At 42.2% G+C, this 16,191-nt stretch overlaps 1 protein-coding gene across 4 annotated transcripts in view; it reads right to left on the reverse strand.

Annotated features, from left to right (window-relative positions):
* Positions 1-16,191, reverse strand: part of FHL1 (four and a half LIM domains 1) — a 437,533-nt gene that overhangs the window by 77,819 nt on the left and 343,523 nt on the right. The window contains exon 1 of one of the 4 annotated variants that reach the window (XM_051967870.1): positions 9,417-9,519. The exons of the other annotated variants lie outside the window; for them this stretch is intronic. The gene's annotated coding sequence lies outside the window, so the exon portion shown is untranslated. Of the gene's footprint in view, positions 1-9,416; positions 9,520-16,191 lie in introns of those variants that run through there. 4 annotated transcript variants of the gene reach the window in all.

Below are 16,191 nucleotides of genomic sequence, written 5' to 3' on the forward strand. Positions count from 1 at the left end.
ACAGTCCTTAGAACTTAAAGGCACTCTTTGGAGACCAAGTCCAAAAATTCTTAACCTTTCTGCTTCATGGCCCCTTTTTGCAATCTGTATAGATTTTGGATACACATCTTAGAATCTCATTTTTAAGTGCAAAACACAAAAAACATAGCATTAGGAGGGAAATCAATTATATTAAATGTAGTTACCAAAATATTTTTAAAGACAAAGTCATGGACTCCATGTTAAGACCTCTTGACCGAGTCTAACTCATTCACTTTACAGATGAAGAAATTAAGTTTCAGAAAGAAGACTGGGGCTAAATGTCAAGGTCATGGTAAAATATAGGGATACAAATTCTCTGATTTTGTTTAAGTTCACTCAGTCTGCCGGGTAATGGATGTCCTTGAAAGACAAGGCAGGGCTGAGGAATGTCAATAAAATAGATCATTTTCTGGAGGATCCAAATCAGTTCCAATGGATCTGTAATTAACAGAACCAGCTACACCCAACAAAAGAACACTGGGACATGAGTATGGACATAGTATTATTGTTTGCTTTCATTTTCAATTTTTCTTCTCAGGTTATTTTTACCTTCTTTCTAAATCCTTTAAATCTAAATCTAAATCTTTCTTGTGCAGCAAGGTAACTGTATAAATATGTATACATATATTGTATTTAACATATACTTTATGTTTATATAACATGTATGGGATTACCTGCCACCTAGGGGAAGGTGTGGAGGGAAGGAGGGGAAAAGTTGAAACAGAAGTTTTTGCAAAGGTCAATGTTGAAAAATTACCCAAGCATATGTTTTATATATAAAAAGCTATAATTAAAAAAAAATTTTTTTAAAGAAAGGAAGAAAGAAAGAAATAGATCATTTTCTGAAATAATTTGAATTACAATTATTTATAGGGCAATGGTTAAGAAATTGCTAAAATATTCCATTTTTGTTCATTGAGTTGTATAAACTTACATATCACTCAACAAAAATAATTTATATTACAAACTTGTTTTGTTGATGTACACTATTTAGGCCCTAAGAATCCTGACTAATAAGTGTAAGTAGCATTAGCCAAAACAATGAATAGGCACATGACTAAACATGGCAAATAGAGATCTACAATTAAGGACAAATACAAGAATAACACATGTAAATGCAGGCTTGGCACTGGTCCTCAAAAATATTAAACTTGTATATTATGTGTGTGTGTGTGTAAATGAAGGAAAACACAATAGCAATCATATAAATATGAGACAAAGACAGTGCTTAACACATGAACAAATGAAGTATTTATTAGGCACTTACTTGGTACGAAACACTGTGCTAAGTGCTGGGGACCAAAAGAGCAGGGTCACAGCCCATGCCCTCACAGAGGTTACACTCTAATGGGAGAGACAACACCCAAGGAAAGTTTCTGCTACAAGTTAGATGGAAAAATCTCATTATCCTTAGGGGCTCAGTGGCAAAGCAGACAGTAAGGCCTCTTTAATGTCATTTATACCAATAAAATTCTATCAGTCTCTAAAATTGAACCATTTGACAGGCAAGAAATTTCTTTTCTGGGTCTTCAGTAGCTGTAGCTGTATGCAGGCCCTACAAAAGTAACAGACTGCATATTCCCTTGGGTTTGCTTCTCAGATTGATAGCTGAGGTTACCAGGCCAGAAACCTCACTATTCCAAAACCACTTGACTTGAAGGTCTTTGGCTGTCTCCATCAATGACTTAGGGAAGATGTCAAGGTGGAGGTAGTAGCGGGTTTAACCTGCCTGGTACATGTTGTCTCTTGTCTCTCCTTCATGATGCTATGCTGGGGAGCTGGTTGGTTGTGAGAGGGGATGATTGGTCCCTTCTCCAGAGGAATTGCTTTCTAGGGTGATGGCTGTGAAGGCTGAGCTAGAAGTAAGAATGGTGGTCCAGGCATTGCTACTGCTCCCAGGGCTCCTGGACATAGAAAGCGATTACTGGCAGTTAGTCAGTAACCCCCACTCTACAATGATTTTTCCTGGTTACAGTGGATGTGTCGGAAGCAGGTCTGTTGGGTGGGGAGGCACTATTATTCCCAAGTCTCTTGGGCACAGAGTCCTGGATTAACTCCATCAGGGTGTAAGGGAAAATGACAGCCAAGCAAAGGTGCTAGATTTGCCTTGCCTAGCACATACTACCTACCTCCTGTTTCTTCCTCAAGGTATCTAGCTGCTTCAGCTAAGCTCTAGTAACATATTTGTCTCAGACTGGAATGTCAATACAGGTTACATCTACATAACAAGCTGCACATTAGATGCATCAGGCATGGCCTGGCTAGATAAGCAACCACTTCTCCCATTTTTCCTTAAGCCTTTGGTGACTAGTCAAATAAACATGGCACTTTTCCTGGCATTCCCCAAGTCACTGGATGTCCCAGGCTACCAAGCTCCACAGGTCTGCTGGCCTTTAATAAAAAGAATAGTAGCTAGCATATCAGTATCTATCAAAATCTAGTGTGTGTGTGTGCGTGTGTGTGTGTGTGTGTGTGTAGTGCTTTAAGATTTGTAAAATTTGATTCTCACAAGGGATGCAGGTGCTCTTATTATCCCCATTCTACAGATGAGAAAACTGATACACAGAAAGGTTAGGACTTACTCAGGTTCACACAATCAGTATCTGAGCCACTTCGTACTACCCAGCTGCCTTTAATCCCAATCCTGAGTTTATGGCTAGCACAGGCTAACCATCACAGGCTCTGCACATGATTTCTTTTCCCTAGATATGTTCACAAGTTGAGTATTAGGCAAGAAAGGACTTCAACAGATTCAGGCCTATCTTGCCCCCTCCCTTATCAGAACAAGAGTCCCCCTGGAACTGGAACCTCCCGTGGGCACTAATACTGAATTTCTTCCTCATCTGATTCACTAGCTTTAATAGAAATCTGGATTGATAACAGGCACATTTTCAAGTCTGCCTGGCTGATTCTCCCCCATTCCTTTCCTCTTGTTCACCAGAGAATACAACCCCCCAAGACGCAATAGGTAGTTACAAGGCGTTGTGTTTGTAGAATCCCGACCATTTGTGGCAGTTACTTTCTAAACTGCCAGGCTGTCTGAGCTTCAATTGCTATGGAATGACATGTCATCTACTTCCTATCTGGTGTCTTCCCCATATAACAATCAAGAGCTGAATTTTGACAATGAACTTAGGTCTCATGTTGTTCCTAACCTAGATGAGAGATGTCCTAAGTTGAGGCCATAGCTAAGCATTAGACTTCTTTTGGCTCATTCCTCAACTAAGAGAAACGCTGTATATGTCTACCCTGAGACACAGAAGCACACATTAAGTAGTAAATGTGACATTATCTTAGAAAAGCCACAATGATAGAAGTAACCCTTCTGTTCAGACCTGAAGCTCACCAGCATGATTAGGAAGGTTCACTTGAGTATGTCTTCAACCCTTGGATCCAGCCTCCTTGAGGAGATCTTGCCAGCACTCATACATTCTTAAATGGCTTGCTTACCAAATCTCTACCTTGGTCAGAGTGGATCCTGGCAAAGAAACTATATACATAGAAATACTTTGCATACAACACCTAAGTCACTATAGAAGCTTTCTGTTTTCAGCATGAATATAGCTGGGTAAAATAGTCCATTGTTAACAGGATGTTGCTTCTATTTATCCTATCTCATCATAAAATGGACATACATACAAATTTGAACAGCTTTCTAGTACTTGTACCTTCCCAACATATGGTGCAAGTTGATGCTTTGAACACATCATGCACAAAATACACTTCTCAGAGATTTGTTACCATCTCTACTGACTTGTGTTCAAAGTCATCACATCTATCTTTCCTGACAATAAAATACAATATTATGAAAACCACCAAATTGTTTCCAGACTGTACTTCACTACTCATCCAACCATCTATCCCCAGACTCTTGCCATCTGGCCTGAGATTCCCTCCCCTCTCCCTACTGGACACTGGGCCCTCCAGGACTAGATCTCTAATGACCATAAATCCTCACCTCACTCACAACCCCAAGGAGAGTTCATCTACTCAGCTTTGGAAGTCTGTCCAGAGGCTGGGCTGTCATGAACGGTGAGTACAAATGTAACCTAACCCACCATCCCCAATCCAGGAGGCCCCAGGCCATGCTTCCTCTCTCATTCAGCCATCCACCCTTGGAATCTAGCCGTGCTCCCTGGCACCATGTGCAAAGCATTCATTCCCCCCTAGTTCTGGGAGCAGTAATCTACCTCTAGCCACCACGGGAGGGAGGCTACCCAGATCCCACATACATAGGCTAGCTAGCTAAAAACAGAAGTTCCTACCAGACCAAATTATAATCAGAAATCCAAAGAAAAACTATAAGCGGCATCTTTCACTCCAGAACTGCACAAAGTCAGCTAATGGGCCCGTGGGACGTGGGAAAGGACCCTTACCTACAGACCCCCTGCCAAGTCCACGTTGGTACCTCATAGCACTGTGTACCACACTGAAGTGGAAGCATGTGGTCTGCATGACCGTGTCTGGAGGCAGTAGGAGCGGGAGGATGCACTGAAACAGTTCCAGAGTTGAATACACAGAGGCTTGGAGAGACTTACATGAACTGATGCTAAGTGAAATGAGCAGAACCAGGAGATCACTTTACACTTCGACAACGATATTGTATGAGGATGTATTCTGATGGAAGTGGATTTCTTTGACAAAGACTCAATTTCAATTGATAAATGATGGACAGAAGCAGCTACACCCAAAGAAAGAACACTGGGAAACAAATGTGAACTATTTGCATTTTTGTTTTTCTTTCCGAGTTGTTTTTTACCTTCTGAATCCAATTCTCCCTGTGCAACAAGAGAACTGCTCGGTTCTGCACACATATATTGTATCTAGGATATACTGCAACATATTTAACATATATAGGACTGCTTGCCATCTAGGGGAAGGGATAGAGGGAGGGAGGGGAAAAATCAGAACAGAAGCGAGTGCAAGGGATAATGTTGTAAAAAAAAAAAATTACTCTGGCATGGATTCTGTCAATATAAAGTTATTCTAAAATATATAAAAAAAAAAAAAGAAACAGTTCCAGAGTAATCAGAAAACACCAGAGTCCTAGAGAATGGTAGTGGGCAGACACTAGCGTAAGGCACAAAGGTACTGCTCTAAAGCTAAAAGTGGGATGGGCTCAGGTCTGAGGTCCCTAACACTGTTCTAGGGACCAGAGGGAATCCTGAAGAACCTCAAATATCCTGAAGAAGGGTGGAACCCTGGGAGGTAGAGGTCAGCACAAGAATCCAAGTTATAACCAAGTAGGTCAGACCACCTGACCCAAAAGTGCAACAGGAGCCACAGCATGGTTCTGGCAACAAAGCCCTGCTCCCTTAGGATCTAAAGCTGGAGAGGAGTATGTTCATGAAAACATCACACCCTGTATCAAGAATTATTGCAAATCTAACTACGTGACAACTGTAAGCAGACAAAAAAAAGGGTAGTTCACAAAGACTACATGAATACCTAGAAAAATGAGGCAAAAGATAAAACTTGAAACAAAGGTTTTGAAGAACTGGTAGAATAAGTAGCAAACCTTGCCCAAGAAATGGAATCCTTGAAAAACAAAACTGACCAAGCAGAATTCAACAACTCCATGAAACAGTAAGAAAAATTAGAACAGAATCAAAAGATTTTAAAAAGCAAAAGAAACTGTAAGACATCTGATATACAAAAAAAATGACCTGGAAAAATATGTCTTGGAATTCCCTGAAAACCAACTTTAAAAAAAATAAAGATTGGAAAGTATATTTCAAGATGTAATCAATGAAAACTGCCCAGATCTATCAGAACTAGAAAGCAAAGTAACCTAAAGAATCCACTGCTCACTTCCTGAAAAGAACCCCAATAGGAAAAGTTCCAGAAATTTCGTCATCAAAATGGAAAGCTGCAGGTCAAAGAAAAAAATATCATAAGCATTATGAGGAAGACAGTTCAAGCACCAAGAATCTACTATGTGACACTAAGTATCACATAAAACCTAGCATCTTGAACAAAACACCAGAGGAAATCTTGAAATACAATATTCTAAGACAAAAGAGAGAAGCTTACAATCAAGAATAACTTGTCTGACCAAAAAAAAGAATAACTTGCCCTGCAACACCAGGTATACTCTTATGGAAGAAAGAGATGGATCTTTAATAGGAGAGAAATTTGGGGCAGCCAGGTGGCACAGTGAATAGAGCACTAGCCCTGAAGTCAAGAGGACCTGAGCTTAAATCTGGTCTCAGACACTTAACACATCCTAGCTGTGTGACCCTGGAGAAGTCACTTAACCCCATTTGCCTCAGGAAAAAAAAATAGGAGGTATTTAAGAATATATTTAATATAAACAGGAGGTTGGGGTTAGACTGGCTCTTTTCCAAAGGTTTGAAGAAAATGAGTAGGTAGATAGGAAGGAAACACTAGCATAGAATGAAAGGAGGTGGTAGAATTTGCTACTTTTCATTATCAAAAAGAATGAGAAAAAATAAATAGATATGGTGGAAGGGGTAAAGGGAGGGAATGAACATCAGCTGAACCTCCCTTTTTTTAAAATGGGCATGTTTCACACATGCAGAGTTCAGTTAACAGCTGCATTAAACTCAACAAGGGAAGTAGGTAAGAAATAGACACAAACAAAATAAACTTTATCCTGAAGGATTCTAAAGGAAGAAAGCAAAACAAAGAATTTATGGGAGGTGGTACAAAAATGTGGTATATGAAGTAATGGAATATTGTTATTGCATTGCGATAAGTGACAACAGACAATTTCTAAGAATCCTGGGAAGTATAAACTGATGCAGAGTAAAGTGAATAGAACCAGAAGAACTAGATACAAGGAAAGCGATTTGTCAAGAAAATCCGCTTTAGAGGACTTCAGAGTGCTGACCAATGTAATGGCCAGGTCCCCACCTCCTGGATTTGTGAGGAAGCAAACTATCTATCTTAGGATCAAGCAGTGGAAGACACAAGGGGCAGGAGATGTGCATTTCCACACACAATCACTGTATGAATTTGTTTTGCCCAGCTATGCTTCATTGTTAGGATTTTACTCCTTTGTTGTTCCTGGTAAAGAGCAGGGAGGCAGCCACAGCAATGCCAAGAAACAGGGGAGAGAGAGAGAAGGGAAGACAGAAAAAGAATCAAAACAAAAAATGGAGAATGAGGAAAAGGAAAAGAGACGGGAAGGGGAAGAGAGAGCACATTAGTGTAATATGTTTAACACACAAAGTACAGAATAGCAAGACAGTTTTTGAAGTCAAGGATAGAATTGTATACTTTAAAAAAAAACAAGCTACATGAAAATGGAGATTCAGTTTCACATAGAATACTCTTTGTATTTTGCTGTGTGTATGGAGAGTTCTCGTATTTAAAGAGCAGAATTTTAAATTTCAAAAGTCAATGACAGTTGACCAGACCTTGATGCTATTCACCTCACTACCATTGGTAAACCTGAACACTCCCTTCCCCAGCCACTGGTTTTTTCCCCAGCTGATGGCTCTGCTCTAGACTTCCCTATCATGTCATGCTTCAGGAACTCCTTCCTCCTGCAAGATCAGATCAGCTTTGATAATCACCCCTTGGTTCTCTGTCCCTGGGGCCCCTAATTAATTGAGGGGGACATGGAAGAGATCTCCTCCCAAAACGTCCATTTAAGGAGGATGCCCATGCCAGACATTTATTCCTTTTCCATCCAGCTGCACTCCTCTGGACTTTGCCATCATGTTCCCACCTCTGATCTATCCCTCTTCCTTTCCAGCTTCCTTCTGTAGGTTATCTTCTTTCATTAGACTATAGACTCCTTGAGGGCAGGGACTATCTTTTAATTTTATTTCCAGCAATCTGTACAGTGCCCGGTACATACTATGTATGTACTTAAATGTATTTTTGTTGACTTTTTTGTGTTATCCCCATTCTTGAAGGCAGAGGGAAGGTCTCAATTTTTGTTTTTTTTTTTTTGGATCTCCTGTGAAGGGTCTGGCATGCAGTAGGTACTTGATAAATGCCTTTCCATTCATAAGGCATATTCTTTTAATGAGCTCATCTCCTAGATCATAAATTATAAGTGCACTCTGAACTATAAGCTCTCCACACAATTCAAGATATATTACTGCACACCCCTGTTCTACAGAAACAATACCCTTAGTGTTTCTTTTGGCTTTTAGTCGTAAGCATACAGGGATACAATGGATAGCCATACTTAAGCATGCCATCATATCCTAACTATATGATGGAAGCAAGTGGCCTTACATATTTAAAAAATCTCAAGACACCATATGGTCCAAAGACAGCTTTAAAAATATCAAGGCCATTTCAAATGAGAAAACTGGACAAAAACTTATAGCAGAGCACCTGGGGGTGCTCTCGCTTCCATTCAAGTCTCTCCCCTCCCAAAAGAAGCTACCGTGGGTTCAAGATATTCTGTGAGACAAGAGCCACTCAACCGTTATACCTATCAAGCCTCCCCTGGTATTTTCATCTTTTTTTAGTGAGACAAAAGACAAAATTAGTTCATTTATTTTATTTCATGCAATAGTAACACTGGGATATCCCCTGTGGGAAGGCAGCATACACTTCTGTGTGGGCATCACTCATGGCAGGCAGAATACAGAGCAGAACGCATGAGCAACATCACTGATGAAAGGGCACTAGGATGAAAGCCCCCCTGGCCTGGCAAAACACAAAGAGGAGCCCACAGCATGGCGTGGCTGAGATTCCTCTACAGAAGTAATCATGGCAACATGTGGGGGGCTGCCCCGTTGGGAAAGATCACTTGGGGATGCTCTCACACGACCAGGTAGCACGCATGCGGAAGCACCCACACAGGCAGGCAGCAAGTGTGAAGGTGGGATTGCCTGGGCAAGCAGCACACATGGAGGAGCACACAGCTGGCCATGTAAGACATGCAAAGGGGCACACAGGTGAGCAGGCAGCACACGTGGCTGAACTCCCACATTGAGGCACTGATGGTGAAACACACATGTGTGCATGTGGCACATAGGACGTGACTGTGTGGAAACAATCGAAGGCCTACGGAGTTGGACAGCAGAAGAAGCAGAGCCCCTGCGTCGCGAAGGAGCACCCAACTGGCCAGCAATCACAGGAACGGGGATCTCCCAAGCAGGAACAGTGGTGGAGCGGGGTACACTTTGCCAGGCATAACGTGGAGAAGGGCACACACATGAATCAACTCTAGGCCAGGAGACAGGTGTCTGGGAACCCTCAGGCAGGAGCAAATGGGGTGGAGGAAAGGTGGTCACACAGTGTACAGTGGGTGGCACCCACAAAGGCAGCAGAGTGGTCGGGGGACCCACATGGATTGGCACCAAAGGGACAGAATTTGAAGGGCACACTCGTACAGAAGACATCTGGAAGGGCACGGGCTAACAGTACGTGTAGCCAGAATACACAGGTGGAAATGCAATGGATACCTCACACCCTCAAGCTTGTCAGTGTTTGCTGATGTCTGTGAACTGCTCCAGCTGTTTGCTCCTCACTGGTCTCGAAGGGCTTACAATCTTTGCTGGGCTCGGTGCTTCACTGATACCACGCGGTTCTTAGGCACGGCTCTGCTGGGTACGAAGGAGGGCAAAGAGTTTCTCTCTGCTACCAGTTTCCAGGCCTCAGCCGGACACCGGAGCCGAGGTGACTCCCAGGAGAGGAGGGGCTCTGCCATCGTCTCCCTGAACCCAAACGCAGCCAAGGCCCCTCAGACCCAGACTTCCCACCCAGAAGAAATCCTCCGCCACGGTCTCTGCGCCAGAACGAAGCCCCCACCCCCACCCCCACCCCCAGCTCCGCGGGGCTTCGCTCCAGGGGAGAATCCTGAGCCAACCTCTCCCAGCACACAGACCAGGGGCCACCAGGGCCAGGGGAAGCTTTATGGATCTGTCCCTGAACGACCTAGGCCAAGGACAATGTCTCCGTCCCAAGCCCCGGCCCAACTTAGGGTTATAAAGTCCCTTTCTGCTTTTCAGTCAGTTGTCTATCGGCATCCTGAAGACCTTCCCGGCCCTCTCCAGAATGGTCTTTGCCAACGGGGACCAGGTAATGGTTTTCTAAATGGCAAACTCTAGTCAGCCTAAGGTTCCACCGGCATTTAATCCGTCTTGGAACTTTTCTATGCCTTACAAGGAGCAATATTTCTGTCCAAAACCTCTCTCACACTATTTTAGAAAATGCCCTCCAATTGTGGTTAATCCCCAAAAACCCTGAACCCCTGGAAAACTATTTAGGGGATGCCTTTCAAAAACCATCTGGCTTACATCTCAGGTCCTGTTTTTCTTAACCTCTTCCCACCAAGATCCACTGGTCCCCCAAAGAAATGAAAGGGAGGGAAAGAGAGGGAGCATTTTGTAAAACCCAGGTGAGTAAGAGGAAAAACATGATTCTCTATTTCAATGTTTTGCTCCCAATTCCTGCCTTCATAGGAATTCACATGTGGCAGCAAGCCTTCAACACTTGGAGCAAGCCTAGGTGAGCAGAGAGTGTGGGAATATCACAGGGGATGGCTGGTGGGGAGGTCTTGAACAAGGATCAGCACCTGGTACCTTATATCAAGCTGTCTGGACTTTTAAATGAAAGATTATAATGTAAGGAGGGTAGAGTAGTATTGGGAGTACTTAGACCCATGGGTTTTTATTAACCGATAAAAGTGGAGAAGGAAGTGGAAAAAATTTACATGACAATTTTGCGGTATATTGGAAAGGAGTAGCGAATTGTGCATCGCAGATGAGCAGTTTTGCCTATAATTGCTTTTGTATTGTACCACCTTCTTTCATTGCATAAATTAAGAGTAGGGGGAGAGAGGACAAGGAAAGAAATAGGACGAAGGGGACCTCGGCCCTGCTTGGGCACAGAGACTTTTCCAAGGGAAACACTGAAAGCAAAGCAGAGGTCGGGGGAGACGGCTGTGCAATACCTAACGTGCTTGATGTGCTTGTTACTTTTGTGGAATTCCTCTCTTCTTATCTCTTTTTTTTAAAAAATAAAATAAAAGATGGCTCTCTGGAAGGCAGGACTAAGGGGAGACACTGGAAAATGTAGGTGATAATACAACAAAAGACATCGAGAAAAATTTACAACTTTAAATCTTAGTAATAGAGAAATAATATAGCCTGTAATACAGAAATACTTAAAATAACTGTGCATGGGTAACCTATTTGAGATTGCTCGCTGTCTTGGGGAGAGGGGAGGAAAGGGAGAAAAAAACTTGGAATTCAAAATTAAGATTTTCTCACAAATGAATGCTGAAAACTATCTTTACATGAAAGTGGAAAAATCAAATACCAGTAAAGAAAAATAATTTTTTAAAATTAAAAAAACATTGGTGATAAAGCACCTTGCAAACTCTATGGTACTCTATAAATACTAGTTATTATGTGTGCATCATGTTTCCACTAGCAGAACATAAGTTCCTCAAGGGCAGGAAGATACAAGTCTGCCTCTCTAGTACCTAGTCTATAGCAGGTACTTCACAATAATTGCTAAACTGAAAAAACCAAAACAAAACATTACAACATTTTCTGTTTGCAGGGAAGCCTAATTTTAGTTTGTTCTAAAATGTCTCAAAAAAGACACCCCAAATCCTGCAAACAAATAAGACCCCAGAAAGCGAAGAAAGTGCTGGCAGAAAATTGCCAGCAATTGTGCACACAACTGTGCCCCTCCTGTCAGTTAACTGGGTTTTAAAACAGGATCATGTGCATTAGTTGGCATGATTGTGCCATTATCTATTCTATTTACCAACAATTTCCTAGGGGTTTTTGGTTTTTACCTTTCCTTTTTTGGGAAGGTCAAGTTTGGGTGACCCAGAACCCTAATTTCCTCATGGAGGCCTGGACAACTCTCCTCTGTAACTTAGGACTCTTGGAGAGAGTTCTGGGGCTCTCTCCAAGGTGAATTTATTTTCCCCAGGGTCGCAGAACTAGCAACAAGCATCTGTTAAATGCCCACTATGTGCCAGCAATGAGCTAGACTTTGTGGGGGTTGGGAGTGGGGGAGGAGACCCAAATCATCCTTACTCTGAAGTGGCTTGAGTGCATGCCCAAGGAAGGGCTTGGAAGGAAGGCTGGCCCACTAGCCACAAGACCAACACACTCCTTCCTTCTCTCCCGTGGCTAAGCAAAAAGTGAGTCCCCTCTCTACCTCACTTATGTGTCTGATTCTTCCAGCCTTACTTGTTTTACTCTCCATCATTTCACGGACTTCAAACATCACTCTATCCATCCCAAGGACCCTGCCCTTTCTGGTACTTGACATGCTTTCCAATACCTCGATACATCCTTCTAAAGATCAACAAAGATGATTTTTGCATGGAGACACTCTGATTCTCTCCCAGTTCAGGAGTCTGAACACAAGAGAGAGGCAGATAAAGCCCTACCAAATGCTCACTTCATCAAGAGTCCAAGTGGTCCTCGGGACCCCAAGTCCACCATGGCAGAAGGGGAAAGAGGGAGGGGAAGAGAGCCAACAGTCTCTGAGATGTCTCCCAGTCCCGACCTTCCAGGAATCCAAATTCCAGCAGCACAAACAGCCCAATGCACTAACTCAGAGGGAAGCACACGCTCTCTGTATCGCCCTGGCCAAAACTCACCGAGGGGAAAACCTTTGGTGTCTAGCCACCGGCAACCTTGGCCTCCTGAAGAAAGCCAAAAAGCCAAGGTAGAGACCAGTCGGAAGCACACATAAGTATGTTTTAGCATGGCCCCCGACTCCACAACTAAAGAAACTGAGGGCCTGAGGTACAAGCCTCTCTGAATCCTCAGCTTCCTTCAAGGTTTATCTTGGGTACCCTTCTACACATACACATACACATACACATACACACACACACACACATTCTCTCTCTCTCTCTCCCCTTCCCTCTCTCTTTCTTTCTGCTCTTACCTACTTGAAGTTGTTTTCTGTTAACTTCAATCAATCCTTGTATTCATTCCCCCAGGAGAAAAGGAATAGGCAATCGTAGCTAAAAAGCCATAGAGTATGCCAGAAAAGAATTGGCTACCTGTGGTCCAAAAGGCAATGGAGAGTCAGGCATATGCTACAACACATTACTAAAACTGAATGAGGTAGAAGGGATATGAAAACTGAGAAATATATGGATCAGGAAGGCATATAAGAAGCACCAGAGATACTGGAAGGGAAGGTGACAGACTGCTCAAGGGGCCCTCATGCATTCACACATTGCCAGCTGATCTAGGGACAACTTCCCAGTGCCTTGGAACAAGTACAGAACCTGAACCTGGGTCACACAGGATGAAGAGGCGTGAATGGGCTGCAATCTCTCCCACTGGTAGAGTGCCCACATCTCTGAGACCAAAGACTCCAGGTGACCTTTAAAAGTCACTCCTTGAACTCATTTATGGACAAGGACCTAAGTGAGCAGTAGCACCAAGATTCAAATTCAGGGTTTCTGCCCCCAAACTTGCACTCTTTGCATTGCATTACACGGCTCCATCCCATCTTACACAGAACATGATTGGTTTCCTATCTGGTACCTTTTGAGGATTACCTAACATTAAGCTACCTAATTTGGCAGAACCTTCCCAGAAAACCACATATTTTCTTTGGTTTTAATTTACATTTCTCTTAATAGTGAATTGGAGCCATCATCCTTATGATCACTCACAGGTTTGCATTTCTTCTTCTGAAACCTACTCATATCTCATTCCTATTTAGCAATGGTTCTCAGCTTTACAGATTTGGGGTAATTCCCCACTTATCTTGGACATCAGACATATTAGGATACATTTGATGCAAAGGATTTTTTCCCCACTCTCTCTTCTGATATAACTGTATTGATTTCATTCACGTCAATCTTTCATGTCAAAAAGTCTCTCTTCCTGTTGTAGCCTCAAGATCATCAAGACCCAGGATTTCTGCTGACAGCCCTGCTTGAATTCTAGCCTTACCCCTTTCCCAGTCCTACTTGAGGATGCTGTCCTGTGCTCCAAAATGAAGATGCTGGTGGGTTAATTTGGAGATCTTATTCTTGGCCTAGTGGGAGAAGCTTAAAGGACTCCTATACCCCTGCCTCCTGTTCCCTTGGCTATTTCCATTGGGATCCTCCCTCTAACTGCATCAAACACAGTACTAGTCAAATTTTTCTGCAAAGCCTTTTTAGTCCCTGCAAGAGAATTTATTAGCCAATAATCCCGCTGCTAAAAATATATTCTGAAAATATTTCAATCATACCTTCTCACTCACGCCACTCCCTCAAAAAAACAATTTGGAACTTTCCATGGCAGCATTACTTATATTTACCAAAAAAAGGGCAAGTAATCTAAATATCCAACAACAGAAGAATTCAATCCATTTGGACACATTCATATAATGAAATTGAGATTGACAAGCAAAAAATAAAATTTTAAAAACTGGACTGACCTGAATATCATATAAAAAAGAACCAAAGAAACAAGAGTACTCACTACCACCAAAGGGTGAAAAGTAAATGAGAATGAATGGGGAGAAAAGTGAATGAGAATGAATGGGGAAAGATAACTCAAATAATATGATGTTTCCACATTAAAATGACTTGACAAAGGAAAGTTAGTTAGCTGTGTGGGTGTCCAATCTTAAAATCGTAGTATTTTTAAATTGCTTCTTTTTTGATATTTAACTTCAAAAATACATGTTAAAACACAACCAGTTAAAGGCCAATTGCTGCTGATCCAAAATCTGTTATCTCTAGTTAATAATGCTGCTTTTCAATTGTTACAAGAGATAGTCTCCTCAGCTATTTAACATATTCCCTGGATAAAATATAGGTGGGTCAGACTTGGGAAGTAACTGTAATGCTCTAGGTTCAAAGGATTAAAACAGGAGTTCTTTACTTGGGGTCCATGAACTTTTTCTCAAAAAATATTTTAATCACTATTTCAATATTATTGGTTTACTTGGTGATTCACTGGGTTTTATGTTATACATTTACAACCCATGATTCTGCAAAGGGAGGGTTCCATCCATGGGCTTTGCCAGACTTATGGCTCTCAAAAATGTAAAGAACAAAACAAAAACCCACCCTCACTTAGAGTAGAGGTACGCAAGCCCCTATATTACTTGAGGTATACAGAATAGAGGGTAGGGGGAAAGATAATCTTTCTAGAGTACAAGATCTATCAGATATCTAAAACATTTTCAACAAGTGGGTTAAACCTCTCCTAGAAACCCTCCAGTGATGTGTCTGTTTCCTACAAGGTCACTCCACTTCTGAAGCTCTTAATAATGGGAAGCTTTTCCTCAAATTGATTTTTATAACTATGCCACATATAACTGCACTAAATGGGAAATCTTCCCTCCCCACCCCCTGGAAAATACCCAATGAGCACAGGAAATAAGGAAAAAGACTGTGGTACTTTAAAAGAACTCAGGACACAAGTCATCTCAGACCTTGGGAGGCCTAGAGGAACCTGAAACAACCAATCAGAGAGAAGGAAACTCCAGCTAGGAAGTAGGAGAGGTCACTAGCCCAAGGCCACAGAAATTACCATATAGAATGACAAACACAAATAAGAGACCAACCAATTGGCCAGCTCCCAAGAGTCCGAAAGCCCTGGGGTCAAGTCCTGACAGCCACCTAATAGCAGGGACACCCTGCCCCCCATCTCAGCTAATCACTTTTACCTACATACATGTATGAGAATCTAAATTCCTTCAGGGGTGTCTGGTTTTGTTCAGGTAAAGCTGGTGAATGGGAGATTATCTCCAATTTACCCAGTGTTTGTGCATAAATGCTTCCATCCGGTGTAGATAGCCCTGTGTATATCTTGTATGTACATAGTTGTTAACTTGTAACCTCTCCCATTAGAGGAGGAACTCCTAGAGGCCAGGCACCCTTTGACCTTCCTTTGACTCTCCAGTACTAGGCCCAATGCCTGGCACATCGAAGGCCTCAATCATAGCTGAGTGATTCAACTGGGACTTGGCAAAATCGTTTACACCCAGGCCCTGCTTTAGAAATGTCTTGTGAGATTAGACTAGAAATTGCCTCTTTACCTTAGTAGAAGAATTAGAGAGGACACAGGTGAAAGTAAAATGGTTGGAAAAAAGCAGCTGCCTAATTACTATACAAACACACACAAACTCTAAGGGAGGTCTAGATACAAATGTATAGTTCAAGTTCCACATGATCATAAGAATCACACGAGGTTACTGGTGATGAATAAAAAACTGATGTCCGACATTGTAAAAATGGTTACACGTTAA

Source organism: Antechinus flavipes, chromosome X (genome assembly GCF_016432865.1).
Source record: "Antechinus flavipes isolate AdamAnt ecotype Samford, QLD, Australia chromosome X, AdamAnt_v2, whole genome shotgun sequence".
NCBI classification, from domain to species: domain Eukaryota; kingdom Metazoa; phylum Chordata; class Mammalia; order Dasyuromorphia; family Dasyuridae; genus Antechinus; species Antechinus flavipes.